Source organism: Engraulis encrasicolus, chromosome 10 (assembly GCF_034702125.1).
Source record: "Engraulis encrasicolus isolate BLACKSEA-1 chromosome 10, IST_EnEncr_1.0, whole genome shotgun sequence".
Taxonomy (NCBI): domain Eukaryota; kingdom Metazoa; phylum Chordata; class Actinopteri; order Clupeiformes; family Engraulidae; genus Engraulis; species Engraulis encrasicolus.
In genome coordinates, this window is record NC_085866.1 from 55304661 (window position 1) to 55321044 (window position 16384).

General features: G+C 41.4%; 1 pseudogene; it reads right to left on the reverse strand.

Annotated features, from left to right (window-relative positions):
* Positions 1–16384, reverse strand: part of LOC134457493 (metabotropic glutamate receptor 4-like) — a 74201-nt pseudogene that overhangs the window by 45124 nt on the left and 12693 nt on the right.

Below are 16384 nucleotides of genomic sequence, written 5' to 3' on the forward strand. Positions count from 1 at the left end.
GATCTCCTCTTACTGTGAGCCTGCATGCAATTGGACTAATGGGCTTTTCCTTCTTTGGACAGACAGGCAGATACATATCGTTTTTAAAGAATCAAATACTGTATGATTTAGCCGATGTATTAAAGCTAGACAAGAGTGCCTTGAAATTGCCAAGAAATTGCCTGTGAAGTTGAGCTTGTGGATATCAACAGTCATACATATATAGACATACAGGATTGCAACTTAACTGCACATATTCTTGCAGAAGAAAATCCCTGAGGCTTTCCTCTTAGTGTCACAGCCTGCAAGTAATGGATTAATGGGCTTTTCCTGTAGAAATACTGCCAATAGAATATCTGGATTCAAATAAGTAGAAATCTTTTCTCTGATTAGACATGCATTTCACTATTTCTTTGGACAGGCAGAGATAGAGTTGAATAAATCGGTGGGCCTAACACTTTACATTAGCAATTGCTAATAAGGTGGAAAATTTAATGTAATTGCATGGTCATGACCTTTGGTAACTAGGAATAACAAAACAACCATGCAGATTCCAGTGCAATTACACTGCAGTTTCCAGGAAGTAGTGATGAAAACAGCTTTCAACTGCAACATAAACATGTTAAGTATATGGTTAGGGTCAAGTGTTATGCTGTAACATCAAAGAGATGAAAGAGACTAACCAAGTCGTCGTCATAGTTAGATGGTGCCCCTGCCTTGGTTATTAATAATAATATATTCCTGGATCCACACACCTGTAAAGTTGAGTTTGTGGATGTATTTGAGCAGTGTGGTGCCATTGATGCTCTTCATGGACTGGCAGAGGCCTAAAGTTTGTCAGAGGGCGTGCTCAACTTCTGGGAAAAAATGAATAACTTTGGAAGTGTGATAAAAGGTATCGACTTAAAGAAGAAAAATCTGCACTCAAAAACTACTGTATGTCTCATTATCTATTTAAAATTACCATCATGTCCACAAGCAGACGCGTTTCGGACGGCTTAAGAGGCCTACCCTGCCTGGACACAGCTCCTTGTGCATGGTGTGCAGGGCATGGGCCATGGCATAAACAGCATCTATTACAAACTGCACCTTGCCCTCCTGCTCATAATAGCAGTCTTCCCTGATGCGCACATGATCTGCAAAGGAGAGAGAGAGAGAGAGAGAGAGAGAGAGAATCAATTGCCATTGCAATATGTCACATTCAAGACTTTCAATTATGATGCCATTTCTATTTCCCACGCAGCCGTTCAACGCCTCCACGTACAATTACTACATATTGTCCCCTACATGGATGTGCACATGCATTAGCACATGTGAGGATGATTATCAGAGCATGTCTTCACTAATCCATGACTGGCCAATACAGAGTGATTGATGGAGTTGAAAATCAGGCAAAAATGAAAATAAACGAAGACCTATTTGATGACTTTATTCTCCACCCGACATAACATATCATGCATTCCGGCCTCTTCTCTCCTCTCCTCTGTCCTTGTCTCTGTATTTAATTCAGTTGTAAAGCTCAGATAAATCTTCTGATTGTTGTTGCTAATCTTGTCTATGATGTCTATTTGATTGAAAGGAAGAATAAGCAACCATCAGTTCTGAGGTCCTGGCCACATCAATCGCAGTCTGTTAGGTGATGATCAGACACTGCAGACACTTTAAAGGGACACTGTGCAGGAAATGGACAAAAAAGGAACCGCAACTATGCTGTTCATTGAAACTGGGCTGCCTTTTGCCAAATGTTATCTTTTCATGAAAGTTTACCAAGTAATAAACTAATATTTTCTAGCATGGCCCAAGTACAGTCATGTTTGCAGCTAAAAATAGCTATTTCTGGAAATTCAAATGGCGGACCATGGAGAAGATCTCCCTTTTCATGTATGAAAAGTGTCATTTTTTCAGTCATAATGAATACTTGAACTTGAATACATGAATTCTGGAAATAAACAACTAAAAATCTTGCACAGTGTACCTTTAAAATGGTGGATCCAGGGGAGGAAAATTATACAACTTGAAAATAATTATGACTGTTTTAAATTAGATTAGTTTACTACTGTTCTTGCTACTGCGCTGTGACTAGATGTAATCAGAGAAGATCTTTCGTAGAGATAATGAGCTACTGAAATTATTTGATGGCATCATATCAACATTAAAAAACTACTTAAAGTGTTTATGATACTATAAAAGAAATAATATTGGTGTAAACCTTGTTATGTTCCAACTTATGTTCATGAACATTTTCATCTTATACCATTACCAAAAATAAAAAATAAAAAGATTTCACATTACTACTGTGAAGTTGTGTTTGCTCTAATTTACCTCAACAGGAAACAACGGAACAAAAATGTCCATGTGGAGAGGCTAATTTCCTTTCCCAGCTTGTGACACAATCATCACAAGTAGGCTATTGGCAATTTCCCTCTTGCAAATGGCCAATCACTCTTCACACCTTTCAACTACACACTTTCAAAATTAACCCTGTGAAACCTGAACCATGAAAGCAATGAGAGAAAATTCTAATTTTTTGGAATTTGCTTCAATATTGGTCCCTTATAAGAAATGTAAAAAAAAAATTCAAAATTTTGTTAAGGTCGCTGAGATATTTCATGCATCATATATGATGCATCAGGCTTTTAATGAATGAAAATTCCAGTTTCATGACCATTGAAAAATGACTTTTAATGCATTTACAACTTTTTTTTAATTTAAAAAAGTTGTCAGACAATTTAATTTGAGGACTATCTTTAAATATTTAGTGAGATCCTGCCATTTTTTTAAGCCTATCCTTGTTTTAGCAGGACCATATTTTACATTTCCCACAGCCTGGTTGGGTAATTTTTTAAAATCTATGTAAAAACATAGCTGATTGGATGCTCAACAACCTATTTATGAGTGTAATATAGATCATTATTCATTTTTGATGTGTAATTTGAATATATGGGTCCATTACTACAATTGGACCATTTCTCCATTCACTTCAATGCATTTTTTACGAGATCATAATTTCAACATTTTGCATTACATTTTCAAAATTGCAAGTAAAACCTGTTTCTTAAGACAATATCTTTGTCTTGAAGTAAAACAACTTGTGTGTTTTGTTAAACGATCGTCGTGGTATGCTTTGTAAGTTTCCCTATGGAGTAAATGCATTGATGGCTGACTTCCTGCCACCGCCGGATGGTGCTTATATGTCTCATCAGTTTTAGCACGATCTCTCTGCAACACGGTGTAAAAATATAAACTCTTCCTTGCTTAATTGCACAAAGCAAGTGTTCAAATTAAAGGATGTAGAGTTATATTTCGGAAATTTGTACACAAACCTTATGCAATTTGACGAAATCTCAGCGTCGGTCAGGGAAACCGCTTCCACCCCATTTTCCTGTTTTTCGCCGAGCTGTGGTCAACTTGTTGTCGACCGCTGCTCTCTTGTGGCGGTTTCCGCGTACTGCAGGACGTTTGGAAATGACACGCAGGATGTTTTTCAGATCGATTTTTTTTTGTGTCAGCGTGGAGAGGGCTTTGAATTTGATGAGACATATATGATGCATCCGGCGCGATAGGGTTAAATGCCCCTCCTGCACATGTGCTGAATGTCAATATGACCTGTTTGGTACGTCTGTGATGGGGTGTGGTTGTTCGAGAAAGCCGAGAAAGCCAAAAAAAGCCTTTCTTGCATGTTTCTGGGGTCCTTGTAATCAAAGTTCCCCTCGTGCCCTGTGGTGAATACAGAGATTAGTTTGCTGAGTGAAATGCAATGGCCACTGGCATAAAACTGATGGGGACGCTGCACAGATTAACGTTGATTCACAGCATGAATAATGAATGGACTTTCAAACGGTCTATGAAAAAAATCCCACAGTCGAGAATCTTCACATAACCAGAGTTCTGTGTCTGCTGCAGTAAAATGATTATTCGAGAGAATATGATTTGAATGAAGATGGAAATACAGATATGTGTTTACGAAACAAAATAAAACCCCAAACAATCACTCTGTTATGAATTGAGGTTTACATGTAATTGTCGAGTTAGTAGACACGGACTGATTAGGAGAAGTAGCTTGTTATCTGCATAGAAGTTATGTCAATACCTATGCATCTTATTACATATACAGAAAGAGCAGAGGCAGAGACAGAGAGACTTGATGATCTTTTCAATACGTACGGAATCATTTTTTTATGAAGAATGTCTGGTAAACAAATAATCATGATAAAAAAATTCTGAGCTGACTAGAGTCATTAAAGTGTAAATGAAAAACAATAAAATAAAGCAGATTAATGCATTCACATAGGATATGAAATACATTTCAGTTTTTCAGAGATTCTGGATTTGTGAGGCCATTGTGATGTTTAAATGCAGTTGTGAAAGTGAAAGAGTTCTATAACCAAGGGACAAAGGCAGATCAAATCACATCAGTGCTGTAAAATGGGCTTCACTGAACTGACTAGGGGCGTCTGAGCGCATTAAAGGTAAATGGTAAAACCTGAAAAATGGTTCTTGACAGGGCCTAGTTGTCCACTGAATAAAACAATCAGACTTGTGACATTTAATTGGCATTCAAATTTTAATACCTTTAAGACTCCCACAAAAAAGAGCCACAAAGATAGTTTAGGGAACATAGATGTGCTATTCCAAAAAGTAATGTAGTTAAGTGTTCAAGCATCAAGGTTTGTCAAGAGGTAAATATCTATGATCAATGCTGTCAATACTAAGATCTAAGATCCTGTAAGTTATAATGGAAAGACTGCCTGTGCTACTTTAGAATCTGAGTTCTTTAACCCTTAGCGCAGAGGGTATGTTATAATAACTTTACCTGCACCAAAATTGCAATGGCTATGTCTTAATATGTTACTTAAAGGTGCACTGTGTAATATTTTTAGTAGTTCATTTCCAGAATTCATGCTGCCCATTCACAAATGTTACCTTTTTAAAAAATACTTACCTCAACCATTCAATTCTAAGTATTCAATATGACTGGGAAAATTACATTTTACATACATGAAAAGGGGGATCTTCTCCATGGTCCGCCATTTTGAATTTCCAGAAATGGGCATTTTTAGCTGCAAAACGTACTATCCTTTGGTCATATTAGTAAAAATTGGAATTATATATTTATTTATTTATATCCATGAAAAGATAAATGTTTTGGCAATGAGCAGCATAGTTGCTATATCTACTCTGGCCACAATCTTACACTGTGCACCTTTAAGGCTCTCGGTACTGTCATGGCAATTTTGTTAGGATGTAGTTGAGTATTTTCAGCAAATAGTGAATTGGCCCGCCAGCGACCCCATCTGCAGTAAGAGGCTACATCATCTGATCTATTTACTGGCAATCTGTATATCAACCATGTAGTCCCTCTGTCCAACTATACTGCAGTCCTCTATGGGCCCTAAACTGTATGATATTACACTAAGACATACAGTACAATGCTTGATCAGCATCAGTGACAGCCAAAATGTTCTCAAAACTTTGTCAGACAAAGTGTTCTCAGATTGGCAAAAAGTTGGTAAAGCCTGGTATACACTGTCAAACTTCCAACCTCATATAATCTCACACAGTCACATTTCTCTATGTGGCAGAAGTGATTAAATCAACACACTTGCTGCAACAGCCGTAGACATAAACAGCTTTGATACAAGCTTTCCTACACTGGCATAGCCTTGAGAGAAATATAAAAGGCAAATTTGGTTAATTTTGCAAATACTTCACAGCCATCCAGCATAATAAATCAGGAATACATACTGTAGCCTGTCTAGCTCAGATAGAGCAATAACAGCCTTAACTTTCTTGGGCATACTACAGTTATGAGTGTTATATCTACATGCTTTCCCAAAGCTTGGAGTTATGGTATATCTACCATTGGGAATCCAGCAAGACATAGCCTACTGTCTGAAAATTTCAGCTGTAATATTCTGGTTCAATACTCTGCCTAATCAATATTGCAGCATTCACACAAAATCCCTGTCCGCAACCTATGTAGGAAAGGGCGTATGAAACATTCAGGGTCAAGGCCACAGCGTCTGAAGGGAAATGTCTCGAAAGTGTTTTCCAGTGCTCTGGTCCTCCATCCTATTCTGCAGGCCTTCATACAGTATGCATAACCTGCTTTGAGTCATTCCAACAGCCCTGGACCACCACAAGAAAACAAATTACCAGGAGAGAGGCATCATAAGGTAGCCTGCTACTTGAAGCAGAGTGATACCTGGGGCCTCATGTACGAAGCTCACTTACGGACAAAAAAGCTACTTAAGTTGTTTTCCACGGCCACGGTCAGATGTACTAAAACAGACTAGCCGTGGAAAACTGCGGATCTCCACGCGAATTTCAGGGCTGCTGTGGAAGTTTCCGTAAGCGTGGAAGTTGTCGTAAGTGGTGCATTGCGTCTTTTTGGCGGCACTCAGAGGCATGCAGCGCAACTATTGTGTTGCACGCGGTCGGAAATATTGCAGAGATGCAGCCAGTTAAACGTGGATTTTAATGTTGAGACGCGTGATTTAAAAAAATGAAGAAAACCACCTCAATCATATTATTGTTGAGGCAGCTGGTTAAAATGAAACGGACTCATGGAACTATCCTGGAATTACAACGAAATTGGATGCCCATCAGCAGTAGGGGCCTATTATTTCAAGTATTAAGCAGCTATTAAACATTGAATATTTTCTGGATCTGCGTGTCTTCTCGCATTTGTTGGGAACGTCCTCACCGCAGTGCCTGTCTTTCTCTTTCAATAACACTAGGCCTACTGTAAAATTAGTCCATCCATTAACAGGTGATTTTATAGACTAACTGAGTATTGGCTGCAAGATATTCATAGGCCTATGTGGCGTAGCCTACATGTGTCATCTTTCATATTTATAGGCCTACCCGACATAAATGTTTATTTCTCTGAAGCCTTGGCGACTGCCTCATCGCAATGTGTTTTGATGCCTTGTAAATATCAATTGTTGGGAAACCATTGTACTGCAGTATAACATGACAGATTTTTCTGCAGTCCTCACATTAAGTATTAGGCTACCGATGCTTGATTTTATACACGCCAAAGAAATTTTGTAAGGCACGCAGCCGTTTTCCTTTTAAATTGGCTACCTCCGAAACAGCGCCTTCACCTCGCATGAAATATATTTCCCGCGTTCCCCTTCCCGCGTTCCCTTTCCAATTCTATCAACCAATGAATGCACATGAATTGGTCTGTTTATACTAATTAGAATATTCATATAGAATATTTAAGGGAGGAGGCAAGGCGGAGACTTGGGCCCGTGTGTGCTCGTGCATGTGCGCAAGATTTCACGTCAAAACCTGGTTACGCACTTATTGATACATCCGGATTTTTTTGTCCGTAAGTAACTTCCAAGATTTTCGCGTCCGCACTTTCTTGGTAGGAAATCCACGCACTTCTTTGTACATGAGGCCCCAGGTCTGTAAAAGGTTTCAGAGATGCCATTCATGGGAAAGAAAGATGAAGGCTGGATGAACAGCTGGATGGCTCAGACACGGACGCAAACACATACGCACACATCCGCACCCGCGCGCGCGCGCGCACACACACACACACACACAGATTTATGGAGCTGCAGCCAAGGCTGGTGGACAGCAGAGTGTATTAGTGAGGGGACCTGGTGCTGAGGAGAGCTGACCTGAACTGAAATAAACTAGGGGAAGTTGCAGTCTTCTAGATGACTCAAACTGAGACACTAATGTGGTCTTTAGTTGGATGAAACCCAGTGTAGTGGGGAAATGACTCACTGTAGTTCCTACAGGGTGTTCAGGTAGCCTACTGGGGAGACCTCACTGTAGCTCCTAGAGATGCCATTCATGGGAAAGATGGATGGAAGGATCAACTGAGCTGAACTGAACTGGGGAAAGTTGCAGTCTTCAATATGACTTAAAGCGATGGTTCGGAGTAGAATCACCCTAATGCCATTTGAACCGTGACACCCATCCACCTTTACACCCGAAGTGTTTTCTGCCGCAGGCTTACATCAACAGAGTTGCCGTGTTATTTGATGTTTATTCCGGATAGCTTGACTCAAGCGCATATGGATCCCGGGCACCGTCTCCAAACTTTCCCCACAAAAATAACATGTCATGACACCAAACTTCTACAGTATAACAAATGTGGTTTGTACTCACAAAAAGATGAATTTGAAACTTTGTACATAGTCCAGGAGTTTATTAGTAACAACACACGAGACGATTAGCTTTTCTGCTGCTAAACATCCGTCGACGTCACTTCCTCCAGCTGGGACTTTGTTGATGGAAACAAATACACGTGAGTCCGGAAGGCGGAAAACTCAAAAAGACAGCTTGCGCTACAACTAGAAATTAACCACTTCGGATTTAAATTTTACCACATTTAATAAATAGAAGACGATGCCACACTCGTGCATATATCCTGGCTGTGGACTAAAACACAAACCTGTGTATTTGTTTCCATCAACAAAGTCCCAGCTGGAGGAAGTGACGTCGACGGATGTTTAGCAACAGAAAAGCTAATCGTCTCGTGTGTTGTTACTAATACACTCCTGGACTATGTACAAAGTTTCAAATTCATCTTTTTGTGAGTACAAACCACATTTGTTATACTGTAGAAGTTTGGTGTCATGACATGTTATTTTTGTGGGGAAAGTTTGGAGACGGTGCCCGGGATCCATATGCGCTTGAGTCAAGCTATCCGGAATAAACATCGAATAACACGGCAACTCTGTTGATGTAAGCCTGCGGCAGAAAACACTTCGGGTGTAAAGGTGGATGGGTGTCACGGTTCAAATGGCATTAGGGTGATTCTACTCCGAACCATCGCTTTAAATTCAGACACTAATGTGATCTTTCGTCTGCTGGGATCCAGTCGGGAAATGACTGACTCACTGTAGCTCCAACAGCAGGGGTATTCAATTAAATGTCAAAGAGGGCCAGGTTTTTGAACTCCTCCCATTAAAGGGGCCGAACATGGAATATGCGTGTTACCGCAGGCAATGTCCAAAGTGAGGGTGTGAAACAAGTGGATAACTTTCCAGACAGAAGAGATATTCGCTTTTCTATTTCTTAGTAGCCTTGATGGTCTATTATGAGACTATTTCAGATAAGATATCACTCTCATGTGCATAGGAAAAATTTCACTAACCTGGGGTGCATTGCTGGAATGTTAGCATGGGTTGACTGTTTTACTTTGCAAGTTTCTACTTCAAGCCGAAATACGTGTATTTCTCGAAGCCCAGAGAAGTATGGCTACTGTCCTGAGTCCACACGGATACTTACTTTATCCTCTCTACAGTACGTGAGCATGGAAGCAACAAGAGAAAACGAGGAAAAGCTCTTCTGATTTGATGACACCTGCATGCCGATTGGATTTCGTTTCATTCCGAGGTGTAATTTGTAAAATATTTGGATAATAAAGTAGTGGTTCCTCCCGTAAATTCACTTGTTGAAGTGTCAACTTCCTACAAAAATTTGGCGCGAATTTCATTATGTAGCCTAGTGGTATTCATGCTTGCATCCCAATGGGAAAACAGGAGCCACGCAGGTTCAAATCCACATGGTTGCAGTGCCAACATTTTGGAAATATCTGGCAGAAATAGATAATTTATTTTGTGCATTACCAACACACACGTGCAGCCAAGGTAAAATGTGTTACACTCTAGGGTCCAAAACACGATTTCACGAGTTGTTGTCAACATGATGCACAGTCGATTCGAACCGGCATGGCTCGCGTCTTCCCATTGACAGTAAAGCATAAATACCACTAGGCTATGAAATGAAATTCGCACTGGATTTTTTTGAGTTCTTGACACTTAAACCAGTGCATTTCCGGGTGTGACCAATACTTTCTAATCCAAATATTTCACAAATTACACCTCAAAATGAAACGAAATTCAATCGGTATACAGCTAAAAGTATATTATTAGTGTGGGATTCATCAGATTCCAAGGATATGACATATTTTTTTCACGAACAAATGACATGACGTGAATTTGTGTTCTGAACACTCTCGCAGCTGTATCATGATTTGTGTGCATGTCGATTGTTTTTTGAGTGTGGCTCGGGAAGTTTTTTTCTGTCCGAGCCCGGCCCTCAGCCGACAGAAAAGTGATCGACCCCGACCTGAGCCCGAGACTAATTAAAATGTTTGTGTCCGAACCCGTCCGAAGCACGAGACCACTGTAATAACAACAGAACCTGTGCGCAAGAAAGATTTTCTATGTGGGCTCCTCCATACTCAAAATAGCACGTGATAAATAGCCAGGATAGGCAAAGACGTTAGGATGAGGCAATTTGCAGTAGCCTAATTTAGTTACGCATGCATAGTAAGTATAAACACACGCACACGCACACACACACACGTGACAGCGCACCTTATGTTTCTTTCGGTTAGACTAACCAGAGATGTTGGGTGTGGTGATCAAATGCATGGGAGGGGCGTGAAAGGATAAGAAAGGCGAAAACTAACGAATACGTTTTGGATGCAGTCGAAGCAGACGCGGCTATCGAAGCATTTGTTACTTTACTGTTAGTGCAAATAAATCCCTGCGAGCCCCGTGAAGCTGCCGCTCCTTGTCGTTAAGAAGGATGGGCTATAAATTAACCCTGAAGAACAGTAGCCTGTTCGGCCCTCCAAGAGAATGTCATTTCCCTTGATGTCCATGCGGTCAATATAAAATCAGGAAAGGTTGCAAGCGCATAGCTACAACTGTACAGTAAAAGTGACAACAATTAAGAACCTACGTGAAGGACATGACATGTCACAGTGGACAAAATAGTAACAGGAAACCTCTCCGCCAATACCTTACTCCACGTCTTCTTAAGCCGGGCATACATGTGCGATATGTTCACTCGTGGGTCTTAAGCTTCTGCTCACACTGCACGATGGAATTTCACTGTTTAAAAGTTCACAGCTCACGACTCACGTCGTCACACTACACGAGCCGACAGTCGGATGCCAGCGAAATGCTTCCACTGTACGACGCGACAGGCATGTTTCCCCGGTCTGCAGAGGGAACATGCGCACCTGAGGTGGAGATGAGGTCGCGCTCAACAGCGAATCGCACGGCCCTATTAATTTGTGCATGTGAAGTGTCAAATCGGGTCGTGGCATTGCTTTAACTGTGCGATTTACGCACGAGCCACGACCAGAATTTCAAACCGTTTTGATTTTCTTGCGACCCTGCGATTGCACGATCGTGAGGCGAAATCGCTTGTCGTTACCCCATGTACACTGCACGATGCGAGACTCACGATTGACCTGCGATTGAGCAAGAAATCGCCCCGACTCTCAAAAAGTCGTGCGAGTGCCAAATCCGGGCAAAATCGGGGCAAAAGTCGCACAGTGTAAGCCCAGCTTTAGTTATCCATATTATGCTCCTTGCTAGCCCATGCTGGAAATGTAATCCTTGGCGAACAATGCAGTGACAAACCTCATCATTTTATGTTCAACATTCAAGACAGCCTTGAAGTCATGCTAAAACATGGCCTACACTAGGCCTACAAAAAAAAAGACCATGCGTTCACTGACAACTGTTGATTTGGTGCTTATTAAGAAAGCAAGTTGACTCGGCATCCCTGACTCGGAGTGAGCGTCCATGTTGCCACTGGTAACTGGTTTCTGTAAATTGCCTTGCAGACACTTGGACTGAATGTGCCATAAGGTAAATCAGCTCATTTACATTTGCGAAGATGCATTTTTATGAGCAATTCTTACCTGAGGGTTTATGGCTTACGGCAAAAGGCTCAGATGATGAAAGCCAGTGTAAACATAACAGGTATTGTGTCACATCTGCACATCAGTAACAGAGCTGTCAGAAAATATCAAGTCCATGTGTTCTGAGAGGGTTTACAAAGGGTGAGTTTATTATTTACACATGTCTCTGGGGTATTATCACCTTTATGATCTAAACAAGATGACAGCACACAGCAGCACACAACACCCTTTGGGTGGATTGAGATAAATTCTAAATCATTATCATAACTGTTGCTTTAAAATGTACAGATAAACAGGTATACCACATGTCTTTTGAAACAAGTGTGTCATTTTACTGGTTCTGAGTTCAGAGATAAAATCAATAATGAGTTACTATATAAAAGGAACGTGTTGAATTTCAACACATCAATTATCGGCCTACCCCATTCGTCTTCCTTCAGCTAAGCTACATGTATATGTTAACTTTGAGAAATGCGGAGGAAGATGAGTCTAACAGAACAGTTTTCCTTTCGGAAAACCAGACAGAAAGACTCAAGGCTAAATTCCACTTATATGATGATCCATGGGTTTTGTGATGTGTATATCAGTATGGGGTTAATATTTGGTATGATATTTTGTTTCGATTGGCTCAATGCAATTGAAGTATATTGGCATTTACTACATTGCTCATTTTCATGTATGACACGAATTCAATATCAAGCCATTGACAATGGCAACAGACCTTTGGACCCTAATTCTTGTGTTTTGTATCATTCCTCAAGGAGTCTGGTCACTTGCTGAAAATCAGCCTCACAGAGTGTTCTAGAATGGCAAACCAAGTTTGGGAGTCAACAAACTATTTTGTGTTGCTGCAGTCATTTCAATTCCCTAATGATTAACCTTGTCATTAAATCAATGTCGTCATAATTATCATGAAGAACGAATAATCTAAGGGTAGCCACGTAATAAGCAGGATGATGTTTATCTAGGGGGTCCTATCATGAAATAGCTCCCATCAGAGAGCTCTGTGTCAGGGACCTTCTCATCAAACTTTGTGCCTTACTTGTGTTTGTGTGTGCTGCGCTTATATTGTATGGCAGACATGTATTGCTTCTTTTCTCCATCCTCTGGAGTGGGCTTTAGTATCAAGTGCTAATCTAACATGAAATGACATGTCAGTCAAGTGCATTGGCCGGAAAAAACAACCTGTCTGAACTGGCTTTGATCTAATACTGCTTCCTGCCTTCATGGCGAAGTAAGATAGAACCACATTTAAATGAATAAATGAAAGAAGAAAACCAAGTCAGAGGAACAGTCATTTTCATAACGACAAGATACTTCCTTCCCACATGTTTAGATGTGTCAGCAGAAACCATTATCTCTTTGAACAATTACGAACACCTACGCTTGGTAGAACACGCACACACGTATACACACTCTCTCATACATACATGGCTGATTCTGCCTTTGTTGTTGTTGTTGTTCCAAAGACGTGTGAAGATGTCTTCAACAGCTGCCTCGGCACACACACTCTGCTCCTCTCCTGCCACCCACCCGATCAATGCATTGTCTTTCCTGATGACTCATACTCCTGTACACAGGCGCACACGCAGGTGTGTGTATGTGCAATAGAGAAATTATGCTTGTTCATGAGTATCTGTGTGTGTGTGTGTGTGAGAGCTTACATTTGAGCTGAGCTGTCAAAATTAAAAGTAAATTCATGACGCACGCAAGTACACTAGCACATTACATTACTGTACATAACTGAACAAAAAACAGAGTTGTATAAAGTAGGGGGAGAAGTACTCTTATAGATGTAGTTACAACACAAGCAGTATGATATTACTATGTTGAAATCATGTAGTACCATACTAGTAGTGCTGTAAAATGTACATTTTTAAGAGTACTTCTACGTATCTGACAAGAACCCACCACAAACATCATTGAACCAGCGCAGAGTGAGCTGATTGTAAGACAAAGACACGGGTCTACTGGTTACTCAGATAAGCTACCTTTGTTGGAAGGAAATAGTGTGGTAACACTTTATTTTAGCATTACATCTATTAGCACTAATACAATATTAATGCCTATGTAAGTAACTTGTAAGGCATGTACTAAGCAAAATCAAGAATTTGTTAGGCATGCATTCGCAAATATATTGTTCATGCACAGTAAAGGATTTATTACCAATATTACCAGCCCCCTCCCCCTCCCTTGTGCAGCAAAGTGTAACAATGTAAAGCCATCTGCCTTGGTTTAGACACATATTCTAGTTCTTACTATCCATTCATTGTAATAAGGTAACAAGACACATTACCAAGGATTGGACGTAAACTTCTCAATGACGGTGGGGTGGTGAGATGTCATTTTGTCATGTACCACTTAGTTTTAATTGTAAAAACCCTACAATAAATGCAGAATATAACAAAGGGCAATAGTTTGGAAGCAAAACTCAGCATTCCTTTGTGATAAATAAGTTTAGCTCCAAGAAGTGAAGTGCATGATGGGTACACAATCTATAGACAACCTACCCGGCTCTGAACCTACAGCCTGAGTCAGAAATGCAATGCATGGCCAATACAGCAATGATACTCCTTCTGTTGTGACGTACATGGCAAATTGTTTGGATAACAACTAAATTGCATGAGTGAGGGGGGAGCTAAGGACGCAGGTAGGCTCAGAGCCAGGTCAAAGAGGGTAGATTAATAAAGAGGATTCAAACCCCGCCCACCCAATGCAAAAGACTGTGCTCAATTGGGTCTCCTAAGGGGGCGTTGTCCCCTCCTCCTTCTTCTCTTTTTGAGGTGTTTGCACAAGAAGTGCGCTACAGCACTAAGGGGACTCCATTTATTCTCAACCTGAGGACTCTGCTCTCTCCTAACCAAAGGTCTCCTAAAGGGGTGTTCCCTTCGGAGAAAGGGGAAAGGAAGCAAGTGTTTTTAGAAATAACCGAATGCTGTGAATGGCGTACACTAAAAACACCACTGGTACCAGGTACTGCTTTTGATCTCGAAACCTCTGGGGTTACCACACGGTACAACCCGGGAGGAGATTGGGGTATGCGAGATACAATTTGCTCGCTAACAGACAGAATTGAAGCCGTGCACACACTAGGCTCGAAATCCGAATGGAAAGGGTTAGGCCACTGATTAGGTGGAGACCAGATTACAACTCATTCGAGGGAATCGGTAGTTATGCCTTATGTTAGAGCTCCCTCCTGCAACATATTCGTGATTTTGCGCACTAGAGGTGTCATATGACCTATAATGACTGGCTGCAGGCTTGCAGCTGGGTCAGTGGTGACGTCACCACGGACCTGCTCCGGGAAGGTGTCGACGTCACACGTGAGTCACAGTCTACATCGTCTTTCAGAAAAAGAAAAAAAACCCTGCACTTGTGGCTGTGTGTAATTTTTAATTGTATGCTAGTTCTGGTCAAAAACTGCACTTGACCAAACACACCTCATGTCTGATCAACCAACAGGCCTTGGCTATCTTTGACAGACGGCCACGTCATGTGTCGTTAATCTTCAACTTTATTTAACCCAAGGAAATGGCTCTGGTCCAGATATTTTCCATACACCACCGGCAGAAGTATGATAACACAACTCGGGGATGCGAACCTGCCACATCGTCCACTTCATCGCTATCCCAATGAAAAGCAAGACATTGGGTAAACCCGCTGAGCTACAACGCTGCCTACTAAAGTTATGCTGCCGTCCAAATTTCAACCACGAGGAAAGAGGTGTTGGCCTGTTTTAATGTTCCACGTGATACTGTTAGTTGGCCTTTCGTTTCTTTCCAGGCACACACTGCAGTTATAACATTACGTGGTGTATCAATAAACCACGCAATATAACCTCGGCTACTCGAACAAAACAAATGTTACAGAGTACAGACGGCCGTTCAGCAAAACAAGCCTTTAGCAAACTGAAGGGCGACAGTAGTACCACAGATTCTGTAAGAGACTATACGGGCTGTGGTAGTACTCCACGAATCGTGTTGCACATGCGCAGAGCGGGGACATAGACCACAAAGCATAACATTCGACATTAAGCAACATTATAGGCCTAGGCTACGTGTTGAAAACATGTCTTCTCAATTTAAAGTCTGAATTTCAAAAAACGAGACCGAGGATCGGATTGTTTACAATTTAGCTTGATGTTGCGGTCTTGTAGGCCTACAGACTGTCGTGTGACTCACGTGTGACGTCGACACTTTCCCGGAGCAGGTCCGTGGTGACGTCACCACTGACCCGGCTGCAAGCCTGCAGCCAGACCCCTCTCCATATGACCCGGCCTCCTGGTCACGTGACTACACGAAACCGCGGATGAACGGCCTTGTCTAGTTAGCCGAATTAGCCTCGCCTGCTTGGGGGAGATTCGCCACTCTTCGGGTCTTTCTCAAATGCAAGGCCAGTGTCCTTCCAAGTGTATCAGCCTAATTAGTCACGCCCAGTGATTGGATACTTTTTGGTGAACTCTACAGAATATCCAATCACTGGGTATGACTAATAGAGGGTANCCAATCACTGGGCGTGCCTAATTAGGCTGATACACTTGGAAGGACACTGACCTTGCATTTGAGAAAGACCCTTTGTTTTTTGCTGATGGCGGCTATCGTGCTAGCCACCTTATTACGCCTTCTTCGGGGGCGTTGTGAAAGCAAGGCTTCTGGTGTGGTGCGAACAGTGCTTGTCACTAACGTGTTGAGACACAGTGTGAAAATTGCA